The sequence below is a fragment of the Pelodiscus sinensis genome, chromosome 17 (genome assembly GCF_049634645.1).
Source record: "Pelodiscus sinensis isolate JC-2024 chromosome 17, ASM4963464v1, whole genome shotgun sequence".
Taxonomy (NCBI): domain Eukaryota; kingdom Metazoa; phylum Chordata; order Testudines; family Trionychidae; genus Pelodiscus; species Pelodiscus sinensis.
The window spans coordinates 29,535,500-29,545,466 of record NC_134727.1 but is presented as its reverse complement, the minus strand read 5'-3'; the positions used below and the strand labels follow the sequence as shown (position 1 = coordinate 29,545,466).

General features: G+C 43.0%; 1 long non-coding RNA gene across 1 annotated transcript; it reads left to right on the top strand.

The window, feature by feature from the left end:
• Positions 1-1,192: 1,192 nt before the first annotated feature.
• Positions 1,193-9,485, top strand: LOC142818672 (uncharacterized). The gene is made up of 3 exons (XR_012896255.1): positions 1,193-1,303; positions 4,914-5,268; positions 9,218-9,485. It is a non-coding gene; the product is annotated as an uncharacterized LOC142818672 (long non-coding RNA).
• Positions 9,486-9,967: the final 482 nt, after the last annotated feature.

The window sequence follows — 9,967 nt, the reverse complement described above, 5'->3', positions numbered from 1 at the left end:
AAAGTGAGTTTTATTTTTACTGTTCTTTAATTATGTTTTCATTGTGCTTCTTGTAAAGGTCTGGAGATGGGCACAATCAAAACCCAGGCCAAGGGTAAATAATTGTAGTTCTATTGACATTTATGGCAGCCATGCTTTCTTTTTCTAAACAACAGATAGGGATTTGGCCTCCCCCAAAATATACTTTGATTTAGACACTTGGCTATATGCTATAAATAGCCTAAGAATGGGATGAATTCTGCTCTCTTTACCCAATGTTCTTTATTCTGAAATCAGGCTTCAATGGAAAAGTTATTTATTTAACAGCAAGAAATCTACTGTATATTTTAGAGAGTTTGTCTGTTTGTCTGATATATCAAGATCACCTCCTAAAACAGTAAGAACTAGGACCACCAAATTTGGTATCAGCTTCCTCTTATCATAACTAGCAATGTAAGGGTTTGGTTGTGCCAGGAAAATGTGATGTGCCTGGAATGGGATTGCTTCTCATGAAACCAAACAGAAATGAGACAGATTCACCAAGTCAAGTACAGTCCTCACAATTGACATAACTGAGCAAATATTGAAAGAGAGTGAACCAAAATGAGTCAGAAAAATAGGATGAACCCAAACAGAATTGCTTCTAAATAAACCATACAGAAAAGAGATAAAATGGAGAAATGTGGAGTAGTGCTCTGTTTTGGCACAGCTAAATCAATGCTTAATGTTGGAAAACCAGAAGAAAATGTTATTGGAAATCAGATTGACTATAGCTCTTTTTTGTTAAAACATAGCTAATGATAAGAGTTTATAGGGATGAATTAAAAATACACTTGATGGAATTCCCATTTTAAAAAAATTACTAAAAAAAAATGAAATAGAAAAATTGTAACAGTCATTTTTTTTAAGAAATCCAAAATACAAACTGATGAAAATGTGGAGACTTTGCAGCTTGCTACCTTAGAGAGAGAAGCTAGTTCTGTGGTTACAGTGCTACCCTGGGGCTCAAGACTAGATTCAATTCTCCGTTCTACCACAGACTGCCTCAGTTTCCCCTCTGTAAGATGAGGAACATAGCAGAGCCCTTCCCCATTTCATGGGGGTCTTGTAAACAAAACTTGTTAAGGACTCTGTGGCAATGGAAATCGTATAAGTATCTACGTTTGATAAGGCTGTGACAATAACTTGCTTGTCCTTCTGTCTTCCTATCTGTAGGGCAACAAAAATTGGGACACAGCAAATGTGGTGACTTTAAATTCCCTGCATATCATTATTTATAACAATATTAGATCTACTGATGTAGAAGTGGCTACTTGTGAGTAAGGTGAGCAAGTCCTATTCCACTGGGCCAGATTCTCTGGCCAATTTTATCTAATTTTAAATACATAATTGTGCTTCTCAGACTACTATGCTTTCTGCAAGATTTTGATACCAAAGACTCATCTCTGTGTGTTGGGCAAACACCTTGTGAAATAGAGTGAGCCTATGTTGCTTTAAAAGCAGTCACAGCTGGCTTATTGCCAATTGGATTGAAACCCTAAGCATAGTAACATCATTAAATAGAGTTGGCAGAGATTCAAATGATGATGAAAAAAGTACTAGAAGTAGAACTGGAATTTTTCAAAGTACAATGGAATCTGGTATATAAAATTTTGCATTCTGAGAGACAACAATTCATGCATTCTCTATATGGAGACCATCTGCCTCCTGTGGCATTCATGCATGCTGGATGAAAATCGAATCAAATATCTCAATACATCAGTCATGTTAGGTTGCCTTCTCCTCCTTAAAACTGCAAAAAAGTCTAATTTAATAAAAATACATTAAGATAGATTTGCTTTCTCTTTTTTATTCTTCAGCATCATTCATAGGTTTATATAGTAGGGAGTGATTTATATAACGGATAAATTGATTATAAGCAGTGATTTTTTAATTTCTATCTTAAGAACAATTGTTATGTTTGTAACTGTTTCAAAGGAATAATAATATATATAATTTATAATATAATTGCATTCAGGTTTTAAAAGCTACCGCAATAACTTTTATTGTATTTACTACCTAACAAAAAAAGCATTATATTAAATTTTGTTTTATGCAGGGCAGAAAAAAAGCAACGGACAGTTAAATTACAACAGAAAAAAACTACTAGAGCTAACCCCTGAAACCTTTATGCAGTATCTTACAAATAGTCCCATAGAAATCAATGGGATTCTGTATTTTGTAGTTATTTGCTCTTAACAGAACACTTTGAGGGTCTGGTTTTCAGAGCTTGGATACTCAGTGCTGTTTAAAAATCAGGTTCTTTAAAGGCTCTGGAGTTGAGTACCCCCAAACTGATGCACCCACAAGTTTCTAGCAACTTGTGAAAAGGGAGACAGAGCTCACCTTGGCTACATCTACACTCCAGGGGTTTTACGCAAAAACCCGCGGCGCGTCCACACCTCAAGCACGTTTTTGCGCAAATAAATTTACAGTAAATCAAAAGAACAGAGGGGTTTTTGCGGTGTCTTCCTATCTGTAGGGCAACAAAACAGAATTGCTTCTAAATAAACCATACAGAAAAGAGATGAAATGGAGAAATGTGGAGTAGTGCTCTGTTTTGGAACAGCTAAATCAATGCTTAAGGTTAGAAAACCAGAAGAAAATGTTATTAGAAACCAAATTGACTACAGCTCTTTTTTGTTAAAACATAGCTAATGATAAGAGTTTATAGGGATGAATTAAAAATACACTTGATGGAATTCCCATTTTAAAAAAATAATTAAAAAAATGTAATAGAAAAATTGTAACAATCATTTTTTTTAAGAAATCCAAAATACAAACTGATGAAAATGTGGAGACTTTGCAGCTTGCTCCGCTAGAGAGAGAAGCTGGTTCTGTGGTTACAGTGCTACCCTGGGGCTCAAGACTAGATTCAATTCTCCGTTCTACCTCAGACTGCCTCTTTCTACGAGGAATAACTCCTTTTTACACAAGAGTTCTTGCGCAAAAAGGTGTGTGTGGACAGGCAAAGGGGGGGAGAGGTTTGCACACAAAAAAAAAATCGAAAAAAGCACACGTGTTCTGATGGCTTTTATGGAAATGGCAATCCGAGCTTTCTTTTAGAGAGTGTCCATGCAGTCTGGACTCTCTCTTGCACATAAGCACATCCTTTTTTGATGTGCTTTTGTAGTGTGGATGCACTCTTGCGCAAGAAGGTTTTGTGGAAGAAGCCTGCAGTGTAGACATAGCCCTAAACTCCTGTGTTCTAGACACTCAGCTATGTCTTGTCCATCGCCGAGCTTCATGTTTGTGAAACAGCAACTTGAGCAATGGGGTCCTGGTCCGTGAATATGGCTCCTAGAACAGGGGTGGGCAATAAAACAGCAGCAGTTTGCCAGGGTTAGCCCCCTGGAGGGCTGCTGCCGCTATATTTACCTGCGCCTCCACAGGTATGGGTAATTGCATCTTCCATTGGCCACAGCTCGCTGTTCCCAGCCAAGGGGAGCTGCAGAAAGCGACGCAGACTGGAACACTGTATCTGCATGCGCCCGTAGCTGCAGAGGTGCAGGTAAATATAGCAGCAGCGGCCTGCCAGGGGCTATCCCTGGGGAACCAGATCTAGCCCACAGGTCCACCCTTGTCCTAGACATTCTGATCACAAATAAATAAATAAATAAATTGCAGACTTAGCCGTCAGGTGCACAGGAGGAGAACCAATCCCTGCATCTGTGCTAAAACTCAAAGCGCTCCTGAGAGACGAGCTCTGTGGAGTTCAAAATACAGCAGTGAAGCAAAGAAGGTGTTGAGCGCCACTTGCTGGTACAACTCTAAACTGGAGGAAGAACACCTTTCTCTCTGTGTAGAGTCTAGACCAGCGGTTCTCAAACTTTTTGGGCTCCGGAGCCCTTTACATGCGTAAAAGTTTATGCGGAGCCTCAGCGGTCCACTGATTGTATGAGTTGTACCTATCGATGTTTCCAGTTTGTCAGCCTCATGGAGTCCCTGGAGATGTCTTGCGGAGCTCTGGGGCTCCACGGAGCACAGTTTGAGAAACACTGGTCTAGACCAATTTTTCTCACAGTGGTCCATGGACCCATGCTGCTTCCTGCGGCTCCCCTGGGCTTCAAATGGTGAACCGCAGGCAATGGGAGCCAGGAGGCTCTGTGGCTTCAGAGCTGGTAAGTAAGCAAACCGGAATGGCCTGGTAGCAACTTTCTCAGAGTGGGTCTGCGGATCACTTTGAGAAACACTGCTCTAGACAAGATGTTTCTTGATAGATTAAACTCTTTGATCAACATTCTAATTGGAATGATGGACCATATATCATTGTACCCCTGCTACCTGTGATACTATTGCATAACTCATACTAAGGGTATATCTACGCTACAGAGGGTTTTTTTTGAAAAACAGCTATTTTTCTGAAAAACATCAATTACATCCACACTGCAATCATGTTCTTCTGAAAGAAAACCAAAAGAACAGAGGGGTTTTTCCGACATTGGTAATCCACATTCTACGAGGAAAAAGCCTTTTTCGGAAACAGGCATGTGTGGACAGGGAAGAGGGAGTTCTTTTGAAAGAAGAGGAAAGAGGAAAAAGCACAGGTGCCCTGGTGGCCACTCCATCCATAGTAATCACAGCTGAAATGCGAGAAAGCATCCATGCAGTGTGGACGCTCTCTTTCAGAAGAAGTTTTCCCGGAAGATCTCTGCAGTCTAGACATAGCCTAAGAGAGCCACACAGTTAGCATGGGTTACAACAACATGAACTAAATTATATTATGCTGCTTAATATTTATTTATTTAGCATGTGCCCAAGAGACAGCATCTTCAGTGGCATGATGCAGTTCTTTCTAAATCAGTATCGTATTTTAGCACATATAACCCGCACCCGTGTATAACCCGCACTCGTGTATAACCTGCGGTTTTTCTTTTGTGTAAAAAAACCCTTAGATTACCCTTGGATACGTATAACCCACGGGTCCTGCATTCCACCCATCTGGTGTTCTCCAGCGGGGGGAACGGAGAGCGCAGCGCAGGCAAGCTGACCAGCCTGCGGGAGGGAAGCTGCACTCGCGCCCAGGCCTCGCTCAGCTGCAGCCAGGCACAATCCACACTCCTCCGGGCACGGAGAGCACAGCACAGGGAAGATGGCCGGCCAGCAGGACGGGCGCCGCACTCACACCAAGGCTCTGCGCAGCCGCAGCCAGGCGCAACCCACCCTCCTCCGGGTGGGGAAATGGAAGCTCGTCAGGCCCTCCCTGCAGCGGAGCATAGCTGATCCAATTCTAATGGGGCAGAGCTGCTTGTGAGTAAAAATAAATGTGTATGCCCCGCAGATATGTATATCCTGCAGGGGGGAGGGCGGGGTTTCTAAAAACATGTATAACCCGTGGGTTATATATGCTAATTTGCGGTAGTTCACAAAGCGTGATAGGCGGAATACTAGTGGTCTGCATCTGTCCAGCAGGTGGGCCCCTGGCTATTATGGGCTTGCCCCCCCCCCCCCCCCCGCCGCCCACAGCGGGGAGCCTGTGGTAGTGCTCCAGGCTCGTGGGCACTCCCCTCCCCCAAGTTTGGAGGGACAGCACCGGCTTTCCGCTGCAGGAGGAAGCCTCAAGCCTCACGGGCTGGATCCGGTTTGTGGGGGAGGAAATGGCTCCATGCACTGTTGCCAGGACTGGATTAAGGTCTTGGTAGGCCCTAGGCACTCTCATAATTATAGGCCTTTAAATTAGATTATATATAAATATATAAGGGAGAAATGCCCTATCACCTATACGCCTAATAGTTAATTCTATGTTATATCTGTATGTTGTTTGTTGACTAAAGATAGCAAATTAAGTTTGATTGAGCCATTTTCTTTTCTTATTTTCAAGTCAATTATGAATTTTTGTAGGCCCTAAATTTTTGTAGGCCCTGAACTTTTTCATAGGCCCTAGGCACTGAGCTACTGTGCCTAATGGATAATCCAGCCCTGGCTGTTGCTATCCCTCCCCCTGGCTGGGGGAATTGAAGCACAGGAAACTGCTCACCTAGAGGCTTTCCCTGCTGCTCCCATTGCCTGAAATCCTGGCCAATGGAAGCAGCAGAGGATAGTGGCTGGGAGTGGCCAGTAGCATAGAGCCAGATAAGCGTCCCTATCCCCTCCCTTGCAGACACCCACTCCCTCCTGCAGCCTTCCTCCTGCTTAGATCCTCCCCCCAGACTCCTGCATGCACCCATTTTGTCATCATAAGTGGTTGGCTGGGGGTCTACAGAAAGGTTTGCATTGAGAGGGGTGGGCCATGAGCCAAAACATTTGAAAACCACTGTACTAGACCATTGCTGGACCTAGTCAGCAGGCATTCATTACTTAGTACAGCTGAAAGAATAAAGCAAAACTAGGGTCAGAGTCTCATGCACAGCCCAGAAGTATGCAGAGCAATGTAGGGCGGCTTGAAGTGACCTTTTTATACTCTTCTGGTCCCGGGGCCATTTTGTGCAGATCTGGTCTCCTGGCATAAGTTACAGCAGACTTTCTGCTCACATTTATTGCTACAAAGGTGCAAAGAAAGCCATGATAATGCAGCTCCCCAGGGCAGGTCATCAGCAGTTGGAATTGAAATCTGGGGCTACATCTAATGGGGCTACATCTGCAAATACTGCAGGCGTTTTGCACGAGAACAGGTGTTCTTGTACTAAAACTTGCAGAGCATCTACACTGCACATGTGTTCTTGCACAAGTACATTTACAGTAAAGCATAGGAACAGAGGGCTTCTTGCACAAGAGTTATTCCTCTCCCCACAAGGAATAAACCCTCTTGCACAAGAACTCTTGCACAAGAAGGCAGTGTGGGATGGCTAAAATGGCCATCAGAGCTTTCTTGCGCAAGAGAGCGTCCACACTGCCATGGATGCTCTCGCGCAAAAGCACATGGCAGTGTGGATGCACTTTTGCGCAATACCTTTTGCATAAGAACTCTTGTGCAAAATAGTTCTTGCGCAAGAAGTCTGCAGTGTAGATTTAGCCTGGATCTTCTAAAAGCATAAGCCTCTACTGGCCAAACTAAAAAAGCTCAAAGTTAGTTACCTCAGAGACTGTAGCAGAAGTTTTAACCTCTGTGTATCCCACCACTAGGAGACAGAGACACATTGATTAAGCGTGATTACAAAATCAAGACTTGACTCTCCCATACCTCCCCACGTTAGACATGGTTGTGAATTCTTTGCACCTCTGTGGTACCTTTGCCCTCTTCTGCCAGTGGAAAGGGGCTGTAAAACACATCGGCTACATCTAGACTGGCATGATTTTCCGGAAATGCTTTTAACGGAAAAGTTTTCAGTTAAAAGCATTTGCGGAAAAGAGCATCTAGATTGGCACGGACGCTTTTCCGCAAAAGCACTTTTTGCAGAAAAGCGTCCATGCCAATCTAGATGCGTTTTTTTTTTTTGTGCAAAACAAATCTGAGCTGTCTACACTGGCCCTTTTGCATAAAAGCTTTGCGCAAAAGGACTTTTTCCCGAACGGGAGCAGCATAGTATTTCCGCAAAAAGCACTGATTTCTTACAGTAGGACGTCAGTGTTCTTGTGGAAATTCAAGAGGCCAGTGTAAACAGCTGGCAAGTTTTTCCAGAAAAGCGGCTGATTTTCTGGAAAAACTGGCCAGTCTAGACACAGACATCTAGCAAGCTCCTCAGGATCTCCCTGGATAGGAGTTGTTGCTTGGGGTGGGAAGGAGAGAATGTGTGACCAGAGCACTGATATGCTCTGATGATCTCCAGAACCGGAATGTCCTCTTGGAGCCACAGGCACCAAAGCACAGTTTATAACAGCTCTGAGGCTGCTCTAAATTGGTTAGGGGCCAAATGCCTTCCCCTCCCACTCAGCTCTGTAATGCACATTCCCAGGGCCAGGGAAGTGGAACTGTAGCATACAGACAAATCTCATTTGCCTCAGGCCCAGCCTGAGAGAATACTCCTTCCTGATGCAGAGCTGAGATAGGAAGCCGACAGCTACCACTCTATTGCATGTTTACAGTGAAAGAATCAGTGCCCAAGCACTGAGCAGAGCCAGAGGGAACCTGTGCAAATCATCTAGGATATTACTCTAGGCTGGTTGCCATAGCATCCAGCATGTTGATGCTCCCATTAAAAAGCATCGATAAAAAAATAAAATAAAATAAAATAGATCACTTTGTGTAGCCAGCGTGGAGATGGGTGCAGAGGGATGTTGCTCCATAACATCCAGAGCCACTCACATCAGTTTATTTCATTCACACTTGCAGGGTCATACCCTAAAATCTTTTCTTTGTTATTACTCAGTCCTCCCGACTCTGGCAGGATTCTTGCTAAAGTTAGTGGGCATTTTATGGGCCAGACGTGGCAGCCCATTGGTTGCCCCAGATTGATATAAGGAAAATGTCATGAGGGGAACCACATTTCTTCCTCCCCACACACTTCTTTCCTTGATGATTTTTTGTAGAGCAGGCACACCAGCCTGGGAAAGGACCTTAAGATTTACACCCAGAAGCAATAAGCCAATTCGGCAGATACTCTTTAAGTGTAGTGTTTAATTGCAAGTCTGTCCACTCTTATATTTTCCTGTTTGCACAGGCATTCTACAAACTATAGCTACAAAGTTTCTAACTTGAAAAAAAGAATAAAAGAACCCCAAACAATCCTTCCTTCTCCCATTTGTTGAGTTTTGCATTAAGTAGAGACAAGAATTCAGTAAGCAAACAATTCCACAATCAAAGTAGAATAAAAACCTTTTGAAATATGGATTACGGATTGTAAATCCCTCTGGATACAAGAGACGACTTTCTTCAAGAATATTTTGTGTCTCAACCTTTATCCCAAAGATCAATTCTTTAAGTCCTGGCCTACTCTAAAGGGGAAAGACGACTTAAGATATGTAACTCCAACTACGTTAACTAAGTAGCTGGAATCAAAGTATCCTAAATTGGGTTTTTGCGCCATCCCCACAGCGGGAGGTTGATGGGGACCCCGCTCCCGTCTATTCCTCTTACTCCTCAAGAGGAGCAGGGCTATCAGTGCCAAGGGGAGTGCCCTCTCAGTTTGAATTAGTGAGTCTTCACTAGACCCACTAATTTGAACAGCAGAAGATTGACTGCAGCAGAGTTAATCTTCTCCTCAGTGTAGACATTGAGGTAATGCAGCAATAGAAAATGCCAAGGCCTATCAATCCAGTAAGTGTTTTCAAGTTCCACTGCAGATTTGCTTCACCTTTCACTCATTCTGATTTTCCTTAACAGCCTCCTCCAGTGCAGTGTTGATAGACTCCAGCAGAGAGTGGCCCTTGGGTTTTGTTTAGCACAGACACTAACAACGAAAAACTTGACTGCAAACCTGTTCAACTGTTTGCTGATAACTTGATGAACGATACAGGGCTCCTGTGTTGATTTGGAGCCTTTGTTAACTCAGTATTTTGTTTCACTTCCAGCAGATGGAGCTAGAAAGCAGAGAGTATTTTTTGCATGAGTAAAAATGTCATTTTCCTGCTTTATGACTTAGTCACCTGTGCTTTTAAAGAGCTGTCACACATGATTGCAAATTGTGGCTCATCTTTTTGGCAGACAATAATGACAAAATTAGCTCTATATGATCTACCACTATCATTTTGAAATTTCAGACATTTCAAATTTCAAAATATAAACGGGATATGAAGGAACACTTCTGTTACAGCTAGCTGGAAAGGGAGAGAAACTTTGGGTGAGTCTATGTAAATAAAGTTTGCTCATGCTTTGCTCAGATTTGCTAGATAGTCAGCAGATAGAGTAGAATTTTGCTCATTGTAATCAACTTAATTTGTGACCCAGCCCCAAGTATGCTTGTATTAAATGCAGGGATAGCTGGAGGAGGGTGAACAACGTTTGCAATTTTGTGGGGATACAGAAAAGCACAACTGTGCTAAATTGTTCCAAAGGAGAGAGAACACAGTTAGCAAAAAGAATCTTGCTAAGCAGGGTCTCGACTTTCAGAGATCTATGAGAGAGAGGGGTGAA